The following is a 13199-nucleotide window of genomic DNA, read 5'->3' as shown; positions in this document are numbered from 1 at the left end:
TCTCGGAATCGCTATTGCGACCCCAATCCGGAAAGCTCTCCGAGCCCCTCGATACTGACTGCGTAGCGGTCACAGCAAATTTCCAGCCCCAAAACAATCGTCTCGGAGCTCTACGGGAGATGTTTCGTATCCCGGGATGCAAAAAGGAGTGCAACACGAGGACTTCCCAGGGGTTCACCCATCCTAGTACTACTCTGGCCCAAGCACGCTTAACTTCGGTGTTTTGATAGGATCCGGTGATTTAGTGCTGGCATTATCGCACCCGTTTCGCGTGCTTCGTCCCTCGCCTATGTGCACGTCGCGGTCGGCGTATCAACGTCCGGAGCCTCTTGCCCGTCACGAAACCGTCGGCGCTTTCTCGAACGTTCACGAAATCCCTATTGCAAGCTCTCTCCGAGCCCTAGCCCGATGACTGCGTATCGTTCACGGCAAGCGCGTGCGGAAACCATCGGCACTTTCTAGAACGATCTCGGAATCGCTATTGCGACCCCAATCCGGAAAGCTCTCCGAGCACCTCGATACTGACTGCGTAGCGGTCACAGCAAATTTCCAGCCCCAAAACAATCGTCTCGGAGCTCTACGGGAGATGTTTCATATCCCGGGATGCAAAAAGGAGTGCAACACGAGGACTTCCCAGGGGGTCACCCATCCTAGTACTACTCTGGCCCAAGCACTCTTAACTTCTGTGTTTTGATGGGATCCGGTGAGTTAGTGCTGGCATTATCGCACCCGTTTCGCGAGCTTCGTCCCTCGCCTATGTGCACGTCGCGGTCGGCGCATCCACGTCCGGAGCCTCTTGCCCGTCACGAAACCGTCGTCGCTTTCTCGAACGTTCATGAAATCCCTATTGCAAGCTCTGTCCGAGCCCTAGCCCGATGACTGCGTATCGGTCACGGCAAGCGCGTGCCGAAACCATCGGCACTTTCTAGAACGATCTCGGAATCGCTATTGCGACCCCAATCCAGAAAGCTCTCCGAGCCCCTCGATACTGACTGCGTAGCGGTCACAGCAAATTTCCAGCCCCAAAACAATCGTCTCGGAGCTCTACGGGAGATGTTTCGTATCCCGGGATGCAAAAAGGAGTGCAACACGAGGACTTCCCAGGGGGTCACCCATCCTAGTACTACTCTAGCCCTAGCACGCTTAACTTCGGAGTTTTGATGGGATCCGGTGATTTAGTGCTGCCATTATCGCACCCGTTTCGCGTGCTTCGTCCCTCGCCTATGTGCACGTCGCGGTCGGCGTATCAATGTCCGGAGCCTCTTGCCCGTCACGAAACCGTCGGCGCTTTCTCGAACGTTCTCGAAATCCCTATTGCAAGCTCTCTCCGAGCCCTAGCCCGACGACTGGGTATCGGTCACGGCAAGCGCGTGCCGAAACCATCGGCACTTTCTAGAACGATCTCGGAATCGCTATTGCGACCCCAATCCGGAAAGCTCTCCGAGCCCCTTGATACTGACTGCGTAGCGGTCACAGTAAATTTCCAGCCCCAAAACAATCGTCTCGGAGCTCTACGGGAGATGTTTCGTATCCCGGGATGCAAAAAGGAGTGCAACACGAGGACATCCCAGGGGGTCACCCATCCTAGTACTACTCTGGCCCAAGCACGCTTAACTTCGGTGTTTTGATGGGATCCGGTGATTTAGTGCTGGCATTATCGCACCCGTTTCGCGAGCTTCGTCCCTCGCCTATGTGCACGTCGCGGTCGGCGCATCCACGTCCGGAGCCTCTTGCCCGTCAAGAAACCGTCGTCGCTTTCTCGAACGTTCACGAAATCCCTATTGCAAGCTCTCTCCGAGCCCTAGCCCGACGATTGCGTATCGATCACGGCAAGCACGTGCCGAAACCATCGGCACATTCTAGAACGATCTCGGAATCGCTATTGCGACCCAATCCGGAAAGCTCTCTCGGAGCCCCTCGATACTGACTGCGTAGCGGTCACAGCAAATTTCCAGCGCCAAAACAATCGTCTCGGAGCTCTACGGGAGATGTTTCGTATCCCGGGATGCAAAAAGGAGTGCAACACGAGGACTTCCCAGGGGGTCACCCATCCTAGTACTACTCTGTCCCAAGCACGCTTAACTTCGGTGTTTTGATAGGATCCGGTGATTTAGTGCTGCATTATCGCACCCGTTTCGCGTGCTTCGTCCCTCGCCTATGTGCACGTCGCGGTCGGCGTATCAACGTCCGGAGCCTCTTGCCCGTCACGAAACCGTCGGCGCTTTCTCGAACGTTCACGAAATCCCTATTGCAAGCTCTCTCCGAGCCCTAGCCCGATGACTGCGTATCGTTCATGGCAAGCGCGTGCGGAAACCATCGGCACTTTCTAGAACGATATCGGAATCGCTATTGCGACCCCAATCCGGAAAGCTCTCCGAGCCCCTCGATACTGACTGCGTAGCGGTCACAGCAAATTTCCAGCCCCAAAACAATCGTCTCGGAGCTCTACGGGAGATGTTTCGTATCCCGGGATGCAAAAAGGAGTGCAACACGAGGACTTCCCAGGGGGTCACCCATCCTAGTACTACTCTGGCCCAAGCACGCTTAACTTCGGTGTTTTGATAGGATCCGGTGATTTAGTGCTGGCATTATCGCACCCGTTTCGCGTGCTTCGTCCCTCGCCTATGTGCACGTCGCGGTCGGCGTATCAACGTCCGGAGCCTCTTGCCCGTCACGAAACCGTCGGCGCTTTCTCGAACGTTCACGAAATCCCTATTGCAAGCTCTCTCCGAGCCCTAGCCCGATGACTGCGTATCGTTCACGGCAAGCGCGTGCGGAAACCATCGGCACTTTCTAGAACGATCTCGGAATCGCTATTGCGACCCCAATCCGGAAAGCTCTCCGAGCCCCTCGATACTGACTGCGTAGCGGTCACAGCAAATTTCCAGCCCCAAAACAATCGTCTTGGAGCTCTACGGGAGATGTTTCATATCCCGGGATGCAAAAAGGAGTGCAACACGAGGACTTCCCAGGGGGTCACCCATCCTAGTACTACTCTGGCCCAAGCACGCTTAACTTCTGTGTTTTGATGGGATCCGGTGATTTAGTGCTGGCATTATCGCACCCGTTTCGCGAGCTTCGTCCCTCGCTTATGTGCACGTCGCGGTCGGCGCATCCACGTCCGGAGCCTCTTGCCCGTCACGAAACCGTCGTCGCTTTCTCGAACGTTCATGAAATCCCTATTGCAAGCTCTGTCCGAGCCCTAGCCCGATGACTGCGTATCGGTCACGGCAAGCGCGTGCCGAAACCATCGGCACTTTCTAGAACGATCTCGGAATCGCTATTGCGACCCCAATCCGGAAAGCTCTCCGAGCCCCTCGATACTGACTGCGTAGCTGTCACAGCAAATTTCCAGCCCCAAAACAATCGTCTCGGAGCTCTACGGGAGATGTTTCGTATCCCGGGATGCAAAAAGGAGTGCAACACGAGGACTTCCCAGGGGGTCACCCATCCTAGTACTACTCTAGCCCTAGCACGCTTAACTTTGGAGTTTTGATGGGATCTGGTGATTTAGTGCTGCCATTATCGCACCCGTTTCGCGTGCTTCGTCCCTCGCCTATGTGCACGTCGCGGTCGGCGTATCAATGTCCGGAGCCTCTTGCCCGTCACGAAACCGTCGGCGCTTTCTCGAACGTTCTCGAAATCCCTATTGCAAGCTCTCTCCGAGCCCTAGCCCGACGACTGGGTATCGGTCACGGCAAGCGCGTGCCGAAACCATCGGCACTTTCTAGAACGATCTCGGAATCGCTATTGCGACCCCAATCCGGAAAACTCTCCGAGCCCCTTGATACTGACTGCGTAGCGGTCACAGTAAATTTCCAGCCCCAAAACAATCGTCTCGGAGCTCTACGGGAGATGTTTCGTATCCCGGGATGCAAAAAGGAGTGCAACACGAGGACATCCCAGGGGGTCACCCATCCTAGTACTACTCTGGCCCAAGCACGCTTAACTTCGGTGTTTTGATGGGATCCGGTGATTTAGTGCTGGCATTATCGCACCCGTTTCGCGAGCTTCGTCCCTCGCCTATGTGCACGTCGCGGTCGGCGCATCCACGTCCGGAGCCTCTTGCCCGTCAAGAAACCGTCGTCGCTTTCTCGAACGTTCACGAAATCCCTATTGCAAGCTCTCTCCGAGCCCTAGCCCGACGATTGCGTATCGATCACGGCAAGCACGTGCCGAAACCATCGGCACATTCTAGAACGATCTCGGAATCGCTATTGCGACCCAATCCGGAAAGCTCTCTGGGAGCCCCTCGATACTGACTGCATAGCGGTCACAGCAAATTTCCAGCCCCAAAACAATCGTCTCGGAGCTCTACGGGAGATGTTTCGTATCCCGGGATGCAAAAAGGAGTGCAACACGAGGACTTCCCAGGGGGTCACCCATCCTAGTACTACTCTGTCCCAAGCACGCTTAACTTCGGTGTTTTGATAGGATCCGGTGATTTAGTGCTGCATTATCGCACCCGTTTCGCGTGCTTCGTCCCTCGCCTATGTGCACGTCGCGGTCGGCGTATCAACGTCCGGAGCCTCTTGCCCGTCACGAAACCGTCGGCGCTTTCTCGAACGTTCACGAAATCTCTATTGCAAGCTCTCTCCGAGCCCTAGCCCGATGACTGCGTATCGTTCATGGCAAGCGCGTGCGGAAACCATCGGCACTTTCTAGAACGATCTCGGAATCGCTATTGCGACCCCAATCCGGAAAGCTCTCCGAGCCCCTCGATACTGACTGCGTAGCGGTCACAGCAAATTTCCAGCCCCAAAACAATCGTCTCGGAGCTCTACGGGAGATGTTTCGTATCCCGGGATGCAAAAAGGAGTGCAACACGAGGACTTCCCAGGGGGTCACCCATCCTAGTACTACTCTGGCCCAAGCACGCTTAACTTCGGTGTTTTGATGGGATCCGGTGATTTAGTGCTGGCATTATCGCACCCGTTTCGCGAGCTTCGTCCGTCGCCTATGTGCACGTCGCAGTCGGCGCATCCACGTCCGGAGCCTCTTGCCCATCACGAAACCGTCGTCGGTTTCTCGAACGTTCACGAAATCCCTATTGCAAGCTCTCTCCGAGCCCTAGCCCGACGATTGCGTATCGATCACGGCAAGCACGTGCCGAAACCATCGGCACTTTCTAGAACGATCTCGGAATCGCTATTGCGACCCCAATCCGGAAAGCTCTCTCGGAACCCCTCGATACTGACTGCGTAGCGGTCACAGCAAATTTCCAGCCCCAAAACAATCGTCTCGGAGCTCTACGGGAGATGTTTCGTATCCCGGGATGCAAAAAGGAGTGCAACACGAGGACTTCCCAGGGGGTCACCCATCCTAGTACTACTCTGGCCCAAGCACGCTTAACTTCGGTGTTTTGATGGGATCCGGTGATTTAGTGCTGGCATTATCGCACCCGTTTCGCGTGCTTTGTCCCTCGCCTATGTGCACGTCGCGGTCGGCGTATCAACGTCCGGAGCCTCTTGCCCATCACGAAACCGTCGGCGCTTTCTCGAACGTTCACGAAATTACTATTGCAAGCTCTCTCCGAGCCCTAGCCCGACGACTGCGTATCGGTCACGGCAAGCGCGTGCCGAAACCATCGGCACTTTCTAGAACGATCTCGGAATCGCTATTGCGACCCCAATCCGGAAAGCTCTCTCCGAGCCCCTCGATACTGACTGCGTAGCGGTCACAGCAATTTTCCAGCCCCAAAACAATCGTCTCGGAGCTCTACGGGAGATGTTTCGTATCACGGGATGCAAAAAGGAGTGCAACACGAGGACTTCCCAAGGGGTCACCCATCATTGTGTTGAATCTCATATTTTGATAATGAAACTACTTAATATATGTTTATGATTTAATATGCGTTTTGAGTGACGCAGGATGCTTTGATCAGGATGAGACAATTAAAGCAGGAACATCATGTTGTGCCGGAGGAACATGTCAGAAGATTGGACGTCGGGCCGGTGGATCGGTCGACGTATCGACAGAAGGCTTCGGGTCGTGGACTCGGGCATCGGGCCAAGAAGAGCAGGTATTGTGCCAAAGATATCGGAGTTGCGGAGCCAATAGGCCGATTGGACAATAGGCTGCAGGAAAGGACGATGCGCCGAAGAATCGGACGAAGCGTCGAGGGACCAATGACATGCCGGACAACTTGGTTAATTGCTTAGGATTAATTGTCTCGATCGAAGTTTTTGTTTTAAGTGTGCAGCATTAACTACGATGAAAGTTAGACAAGCAGCAGGAGTTGCGCCAGAGTCAAGTTCATGATCACAGTGGGAGTTCGAGAGTTCGACGGAAGTTCGGACGGTCGTCGGAGGTTCTGCGAGAACAGATCCGAGAAGTCCAGAAGCTTGCCAAGCGAAGCTCGTCGGAACTTGCCAAGTGGATCGTCGCAAAGTCCAGGAGTTTACCGGAAGTCCGCAGGAGCATCACCGAGGGTTCATCGGATGATCGACGGAAGTTCGCCGGAAACTCGCCGGAAGAAGCGATTGACGCACCGAAGCAAAGCTGCAGAAATTGTCTTAGATCTAATCGTAGTTAGCACGTTGATTAAGTTGGAAAATGGGAGGTGATCCCATTAACTTAATCTTGGGCCAATTGGAGCCCAACCAGTGATCTGGAATAGTGCCAGGAGGTGCAACCGCCTAGGCCAGGAGGTGGCACCGCCTGGGCTAAGCCTCCCAGCGAGACTGGGCGGTGCAACCTCTCCAGCCGGGAGGTGGCACCGCCTGAGCTCAGTCTTCGAGCAAGACTGGGCGGTGCAACCTCCCTGACAGAGAGGTGGCACCGCCTGAGCTCAGTCTTTGAGCAAGACTAGGCGGTGCAACCTCCCTGGCAGAGAGGTGGCACCGCCTGAGCTCGGTCTTCGAGCTCTGCCAGGCGGTGCAACCTCTCCAGTCAGGAGGTGCAACCGCCTGATCCCGGAATTCCGGGATTTGATCGTTTTGAGCTCCAAATTTGAATTGGGTTGGGGCCTATAAATACCCCACCCATTCAGCACTGAGACAGCAAGAACTCAAGCCGAAATCTTGATCTTTTCAGTGGTTCTTAGAGCTCAAAACTGCTAGTTTTCCTCCTCCTTCTGTTCTTTAAGTTTGAGTTGTAAAGAGAGGAGAGAAAACATTTGTAAGGATTGTCTCCTGAGCCCGTCAAAAGGAGTGAATCTGTAAGAGGGTAGTTGGCCTTCGCCTATTGAAGGAAGGCTCCTAGTTGACGTCGGTGACCTCGCCGGTGGAGGAAGCCAAAAGTGGAGTAGGTCAATACTGACCGAACCACTCTAAATCTCTGGTTTGCGTTTATTTTGAGCACTTTATCATTACTGCAAACCTCCTACATAGCTACTGCTCTCTGCGCTTTTACGAATGAGTTCTGTGCAGTTTACGTTCACATCTTAATTCCATTTACAAACTGCAAACTGCTCTCTGCGCTTTTACGAACGAATTCTGTGCAGTTTACGTTTACGTCTTGATTCCATCTACAAACTGCAAACTATCTCTCTGCGCTTTTACGAATGAGTTCTGTGTAGTTTACGTTTACGTCTTGATTTCACTTACAACTGCAAACTATCTTCTACGCCTTTTTTACGGACAAGGTTCTGTGCAGTTTACGTTAACGTCTTGATTTCATTTACAACTGCAAACTGTCTTCTGCGCTTTTATGAACAAGGTTCTGTGCAGTTTACGTTTACGTCTTGATTTCATTTAGAACTGCAAACTGTCATCTGCGTTTAGACGCAAATTGCGTTTAGACGCAAACTGCGTTTAGACGTAAACTGCGTTTAGACGCAAACTGCGTTTAGACGTAAGCGGCGTTTAGACGTAAACTGCGCTTAGACGCAAACTGTGTTTAGACGCAAACTGCGCTTAGACGCAAACTGCGTTTAGACGTAAATCTGCGTTTAGACATAAATCTACGTTTAGACGTAAATCTGCGTTTTAGACGTAAAACTGCATTTAGACGTAAACTACGTTTAAACGTAAAATTGCGTTTTAGACGTAAACTGAGTTTGGACGTAAATCTGCGTTTAGACGTAAATCTGCATTTAGACGTAAATCTACGTTTAGACGTAAAACTGCGTTTAGACGCAAACTGCATTTAAACGTAAATTGTGTTTAGACGTAAACTACATTTAGACGTAAACTGCACTTAGTCATAAGTTATCTTTGAGTCGGCTTTTGCTTCAAAACTGATTTTTATCGAACGAACGCAGCTTTTGTTTTTAATCGCTAAAAGATATCCGCTGCACTAATTCACCCCCCCCTCTTAGTGCTCTCGATCCTAACACATAGTACTACTCTGGCCCAAGCACGCTTAACTTCGGTGTTTTGATGGGATCCGGTGATTTAGTGCTGGCATTATCGCACCCGTTTCGCGAGCTTCGTCCCTCGCCTATGTGCACGTCACGGTCGGCGCATCAACGTCCGGAGTCTCTTGCCCGTCATCAAACCGTCGGCGCTTTCTCGAACGTTCACGAAATCCATATTGCAAGCTCTCTCCGAGCCCTAGCCCGACGACTGCGTATCGGTCACGGCAAGCGCGTGCCGAAACCATCGGCACTTTCTAAAACGATCTCGGAATCGCTATTGCGACCCCAATCCGGAAAGCTCTCTCCGAGCCCCTCGATACTGACTGCGTAGCGGTCACAGCAAATTTCCAGCCCCAAAACAATCGTCTCGGAGCTCTACGGGAGATGTTTCGAATCCCGGGATGCAAAAAGGAGTGCAACACGAGGACTTCCCAGGGGGTCACCCATCCTAGTACTACTTTGGCCCAAGCATGCTTAAATTCGGAGTTTTGATGGGATTCGGTGATTTAGTGATGGCATTATCGCACCCGTTTCGCGTGCTTCGTCCCTCGCCTATGTGCACGTCGCGGTCGGCGCATCAACGTCCGGAGCCTCTTGCCCGTCACGAAACCGTCGTCGCTTTCTCGAACGTTCACGAAATCCCTATTGCAAGCTCTCTCCGAGCCCTAGCCCGACGACTGCGTATCGGTCACGGCAAGCGCATGCCGAAACCATCGGCACTTTCTAGAACGATTTCGGAATCGCTATTGCGACCGCAATCCGGAAAGCTCTCTCGGAGCTCCTCGATACTGACTGCGTAGCGGTCACAGCAAATTTCCAGCCCCAAAACAATCGTCTTGGAGCTCTACGGGAGATGTTTCGTATCCCGGGATGCAAAAAGGAGTGCAATACGAGGACTTCCCAGGGGGTCACCCATCGTAGTACTACTCTGGCCCAAGCACGCTTAACTTCGGTGTTTTGATGGGATCCGGTGATTTAGTGCTGGCATTATCGCACCCGTTTCGCGAGCTTCGTCCCTCGCCTATGTGCACGTCGCGGTCGGCGCATCAACGTCCGTAGCGTCTTGCCCGTCACGAAACCGTCGTCGCTTTGTCGAACGTTCACGAAATCCCTATTGCAAGCTCTCTCCGAGCCCTAGCCCGACGACTGCGTATCGGCCACGGCAAGCGCGTGCCGAAACCATCGGCACTTTCTTAGAATGATCTCGGAATCGCTATTGCGACCCCAATCCGGAAAGCTCTCTCGGAGCCCCTCGATACTGACAGCGTAGCAGTCACAGCAAATTTCCAGCCCCAAAACAATCGTCTCGGAGCTCTACGGGAGATGTTTCGTATCCCGGGATGCAAAAAGGATTGCAACACGAGGACTTCCCTGGGGGTCACATATCGTAGTACTACTCTGGCCCAAGCACGCTTAACTTCGGTGTTTTGATGGGATCCGGTGATTTAGTGCTGCCATTATCGCACCCGTTTCGCGAGCTTCGTCCCTCGCCTATGTGCACGTCGCGGTCAGCGCATCAACGTCCGGAGCCTCTTGCCCGTTGCGAAACCGTCGTCGCTTTCTCGAACGTTCACGAAATCCCTATTGCAAGCTCTCTCCGAGCCCTAGCCCGACGACTGCGTATCGGTCACGGCAAGCGCGTGCCAAAACCATCGGAACTTTCTAGAACGATCTCGGAATCGCTATTGCGACCCCAATCCGTAAAGCTCTCTCCGAGCCCCTCGATACTGACGGCATAGCGGTCACAGCAAATTTCCAGCCCCAAAACAATCGTCTCGGAGCTCTACGAGAGATGTTTCGTATCCCGGGATGCAAAACGGAGTGCAACACGAGGACTTCCCAGCGGGTCACCCATCCTAGTACTACTCTGGCCCAAGCACGCTTAACTTCGGAGTTTTGATGGGATCCGGTGATTTAGTGCTGGCATTATCGCACCCGTTTCGCGTGCTTCGTCCCTCGCCTATGTGCACATCGCGGTCGGCGCATCAACGTCCGGAGCCTCTTGCCCGTCACGAAATCGTCATCGCTTTCTCGAACATTCACGAAATCCCTATTGCAAGCTCTCTCCGAGCCCTAGCCCGACGACTGCGTATCGGTCACGGCAGGCGCATGCCGAAACCATCGGCACTTTCTAGAACGATTTCGGTATCGCTATTGCGACCGCAATCTGGAAAGCTCTCTCGGAGCTCCTCGATACTGACTGCGTAGCGGTCACAGCAAATTTCCAGCCCCAAAACAATCGTCTCGGAGCTCTACGGGAGATGTTTCGTATCCCGGGATGCAAAAAGGAGTGCAACACGAGGACTTCCCAGGGGGTCACCCATCCTAGTACTACTCTGGCCCAAGCACGCTTAACTTCGGAGTTTTGATGGGATCCGGTGATTTAGTGCTGGCATTATCGCACCCGTTTCGCGTACTTCGTCCCTCGCCTATGTGCACATCGCGGTCAGCGAATCAACGTCCGGAGCCTCTTGCCCGTCACGAAATCGTCATCGCTTTCTCGAACATTCACGAAATCCCTATTGCAAGCTCTCTCCGAGCCCTAGCCCGACGACTGCATATCGGTCACGGCAAGCGCATGCCGAAACCATCGGCACTTTCTAGAACGATTTCGGAATCGCTATTGCGACCGCAATCCGGAAAGCTCTCTCGGAGCTCCTCGATACTGACTGCGTAGCGGTCACAGCAAATTTCCAGCCCCAAAACAATCGTCTCGGAGCTCTACGGGAGATGTTTCGTATCCTGGTGTGCAAAAAGGAGTGCAACACGAGGACTTCCCAGGGGGTCACCCATCCTAGTACTACTCTGGCCAAAGCACGCTTAACTTCGGTGTTTTGATGGGATCCGGTGATTTAGTGCTGGCATTATCGCACCCGTTTCGCGAGCTTCGTCCCTCGCCTATGTGCACGTCGCGGTCAGCGCATCAACGTCCGGAGCCTCTTGCCCGTCGCGAAACCGTCGTCGCTTTCTCGAACGTTCACGAAATCCCTATTGCAAGCTCTCTCCGAGCCCTAGCCCGACGACTGCGTATCGTTCACGGCAAGCGCGTGCCGAAACCATCGGCACTTTCTAAAACGATCTCGGAATCACTATTGCGACCCCAATCCGGAAAGCTCTATCCGAGCCCCTCGATACTGACTGCATAGCGGTCACAGCAAATTTCCAGCCCCAAAACAATCGTCTCGGAGCTCTACGGGAGATGTTTCGTATCCCGGGATGCAAAACGGAGTGCAACACGAGGACTTCCCAGGGGTCACCCATCGTAGTACTACTCTGGCCCAAGCACGCTTAACTTCGGAATTTTGATGGGATCCGGTGAATTAGTGCTGGTATTATCGCACCCGTTTCGCGTGCTTTATCCCTCGCCTATGTGCACGTCGCTGTCGGCGCATCAACGTCCGGAGCCTCTTGCCCGTCACGAAACCGTCGTCGCTTTCTCGAACATTCACGAAATCCATATTGCAAGCTCTCTCCGAGCCCTAGCCCAACGACTGCGTATCGGTCACGGCAAGCGCGTGCCGAAACCATCGGCACTTTCTAAAACGATCTCGGAATCGCTATTGCGACCCCAATCCGGAAAGCTCTCTCCGAGCCCCTCGATACTGACTGCGTAGCGGTCACAGCAAATTTCCAGCCCCAAAACAATCGTCTCGGAGCTCTACGGGAGATGTTTCGAATCCCGGGATGCAAAAAGGAGTGCAACACGAGGACTTCCCAGGGGGTCACCCATCCTAGTACTACTTTGGCCCAAGCACGCTTAAATTCGGAGTTTTGATGGGATTCGGTGATTTAGTGATGGCATTATCGCACCCGTTTCGCGAGCTTCGTCCCTCGCGTATGTGCACGTCGCGGTCGGCGTATCAACGTCCGGAGCCTCTTGCCCATCACGAAACTGTCGGCGCTTTCTCGAACGTTCACGAAATCCCTATTGCAAGCTCTCTCCGAGCCCTAGCCCGACGACTGCGTATCGGTCATGGCAAGCGCGTGCCGAAACCATCGGCACTTTATAGAACGATCTCGGAATCGCTATTGCGACCCCAGTCCGGAAAGCTCTCTCCGAGCCCCTCGATACTGACTGCGTAGCGGTCACAGCAAATTTCTAGCCCCAAAACAATCGTCTTGGAGCTCTACGGGAGATGTTTCGTATCCCGGGATGCAAAAAGGAGTGCAACACGAGGACTTCCCAGGGGGTAACCCATCGTAGTACTACTCTGGCCCAAGCACGCTTAACTTCGGAGTTTTGATGGGATCCGGTGATTTAGTGCTGGTATTATCGCACCCGTTTCGCGTGCTTCGTCCCTCGCCTATGTGCACGTCGCGGTCGGCGTATCAACGTCCGGAGCCTCTTGCCCGTCACGAAACCGTCGGCGCTTTCTCGAACGTTCACGAAATCCCTATTGCAAGCTCTCTACGAGCCCTAGCCCGACGACTGCATATCGGTCACGACAAGCGCGTGCCGAAACCATCGGCACTTTCTAGAACGATCTCGGAATCGCTATTGCGACCCCAATCCGAAAAGCTCTCTCCGAGCCCCTCGATACTTACTGCGTAGCGGTCACAGCAAATTTCCAGCCCCAAAACAATCGTCTCGGAGCTCTACGGGAGATGTTTCGTATCCCGGGATGCAAAAAGGGGTGCAACACGAGGACTTCCCAGGGGGTCACCCATCCTAGTACTACTCTGGCCCAAGCACGCTTAACTTCGGAGTTTTGATGGGATCCGGTGATTTAGTGCTGGTATTATCGCACTCGTTTCGCGTGCTTCGTCCCTCGCCTATGTGCACGTCGCGGTCGGCGTATCAACGTCCGGAGCCTCTTGCCCGTCACGAAACCGTCGGCGCTTTCTCGAACGTTCACGAAATCCCTATTGCAAGCTCTCTCCGAGCCCTAGCCCGACGATT

General features: G+C 53.7%; 16 non-coding genes and 6 pseudogenes across 16 annotated transcripts; all 22 read right to left on the bottom strand.

The window, feature by feature from the left end:
* Positions 1–145: 145 nt before the first annotated feature.
* Positions 146–264, bottom strand: LOC135602453 (5S ribosomal RNA; annotated as a pseudogene).
* A 348-nt stretch (positions 265–612) lies between these two features.
* LOC135601194 (5S ribosomal RNA) lies at positions 613–731 on the bottom strand. The gene has a single exon (XR_010483495.1). It is a non-coding gene; the product is annotated as a 5S ribosomal RNA (ribosomal RNA).
* A 348-nt stretch (positions 732–1079) lies between these two features.
* Positions 1080–1198, bottom strand: LOC135599768 (5S ribosomal RNA). Its single transcript, XR_010482111.1, has one exon. It is a non-coding gene; the product is annotated as a 5S ribosomal RNA (ribosomal RNA).
* Positions 1199–1546: 348 nt separating this feature from the next.
* Positions 1547–1665, bottom strand: LOC135601174 (5S ribosomal RNA). The gene has a single exon (XR_010483476.1). It is a non-coding gene; the product is annotated as a 5S ribosomal RNA (ribosomal RNA).
* A 349-nt stretch (positions 1666–2014) lies between these two features.
* LOC135604341 (5S ribosomal RNA) lies at positions 2015–2132 on the bottom strand (annotated as a pseudogene).
* A 348-nt stretch (positions 2133–2480) lies between these two features.
* On the bottom strand, positions 2481–2599 carry LOC135600813 (5S ribosomal RNA). The gene has a single exon (XR_010483127.1). It is a non-coding gene; the product is annotated as a 5S ribosomal RNA (ribosomal RNA).
* Positions 2600–2947: 348 nt separating this feature from the next.
* LOC135601029 (5S ribosomal RNA) lies at positions 2948–3066 on the bottom strand. Its single transcript, XR_010483335.1, has one exon. It is a non-coding gene; the product is annotated as a 5S ribosomal RNA (ribosomal RNA).
* A 348-nt stretch (positions 3067–3414) lies between these two features.
* LOC135601143 (5S ribosomal RNA) lies at positions 3415–3533 on the bottom strand. The gene has a single exon (XR_010483446.1). It is a non-coding gene; the product is annotated as a 5S ribosomal RNA (ribosomal RNA).
* A 348-nt stretch (positions 3534–3881) lies between these two features.
* LOC135601172 (5S ribosomal RNA) lies at positions 3882–4000 on the bottom strand. The gene has a single exon (XR_010483474.1). It is a non-coding gene; the product is annotated as a 5S ribosomal RNA (ribosomal RNA).
* A 349-nt stretch (positions 4001–4349) lies between these two features.
* LOC135604340 (5S ribosomal RNA) lies at positions 4350–4467 on the bottom strand (annotated as a pseudogene).
* Positions 4468–4815: 348 nt separating this feature from the next.
* Positions 4816–4934, bottom strand: LOC135599891 (5S ribosomal RNA). The gene has a single exon (XR_010482231.1). It is a non-coding gene; the product is annotated as a 5S ribosomal RNA (ribosomal RNA).
* A 350-nt stretch (positions 4935–5284) lies between these two features.
* On the bottom strand, positions 5285–5403 carry LOC135599890 (5S ribosomal RNA). Its single transcript, XR_010482230.1, has one exon. It is a non-coding gene; the product is annotated as a 5S ribosomal RNA (ribosomal RNA).
* Positions 5404–8709: 3306 nt separating this feature from the next.
* On the bottom strand, positions 8710–8828 carry LOC135604184 (5S ribosomal RNA; annotated as a pseudogene).
* A 350-nt stretch (positions 8829–9178) lies between these two features.
* On the bottom strand, positions 9179–9297 carry LOC135600077 (5S ribosomal RNA). Its single transcript, XR_010482410.1, has one exon. It is a non-coding gene; the product is annotated as a 5S ribosomal RNA (ribosomal RNA).
* Positions 9298–9648: 351 nt separating this feature from the next.
* LOC135604555 (5S ribosomal RNA) lies at positions 9649–9767 on the bottom strand (annotated as a pseudogene).
* A 350-nt stretch (positions 9768–10117) lies between these two features.
* Positions 10118–10236, bottom strand: LOC135602926 (5S ribosomal RNA). The gene has a single exon (XR_010484062.1). It is a non-coding gene; the product is annotated as a 5S ribosomal RNA (ribosomal RNA).
* Positions 10237–10586: 350 nt separating this feature from the next.
* Positions 10587–10705, bottom strand: LOC135600155 (5S ribosomal RNA). The gene has a single exon (XR_010482483.1). It is a non-coding gene; the product is annotated as a 5S ribosomal RNA (ribosomal RNA).
* A 350-nt stretch (positions 10706–11055) lies between these two features.
* Positions 11056–11174, bottom strand: LOC135601200 (5S ribosomal RNA). The gene has a single exon (XR_010483501.1). It is a non-coding gene; the product is annotated as a 5S ribosomal RNA (ribosomal RNA).
* Positions 11175–11524: 350 nt separating this feature from the next.
* LOC135600469 (5S ribosomal RNA) lies at positions 11525–11642 on the bottom strand. Its single transcript, XR_010482790.1, has one exon. It is a non-coding gene; the product is annotated as a 5S ribosomal RNA (ribosomal RNA).
* A 350-nt stretch (positions 11643–11992) lies between these two features.
* Positions 11993–12111, bottom strand: LOC135603519 (5S ribosomal RNA; annotated as a pseudogene).
* Positions 12112–12461: 350 nt separating this feature from the next.
* Positions 12462–12580, bottom strand: LOC135601014 (5S ribosomal RNA). Its single transcript, XR_010483320.1, has one exon. It is a non-coding gene; the product is annotated as a 5S ribosomal RNA (ribosomal RNA).
* Positions 12581–12930: 350 nt separating this feature from the next.
* LOC135599992 (5S ribosomal RNA) lies at positions 12931–13049 on the bottom strand. Its single transcript, XR_010482328.1, has one exon. It is a non-coding gene; the product is annotated as a 5S ribosomal RNA (ribosomal RNA).
* Between the last annotated feature and the right edge of the window lie 150 nt (positions 13050–13199).

The sequence above is a fragment of the Musa acuminata genome, chromosome BXJ2-1, assembly GCF_036884655.1.
Source record: "Musa acuminata AAA Group cultivar baxijiao chromosome BXJ2-1, Cavendish_Baxijiao_AAA, whole genome shotgun sequence".
Taxonomy (NCBI): domain Eukaryota; kingdom Viridiplantae; phylum Streptophyta; class Magnoliopsida; order Zingiberales; family Musaceae; genus Musa; species Musa acuminata.
Note: the sequence above shows the minus strand (reverse complement) of the source record. Positions and strands in the feature narration are given on the sequence as shown.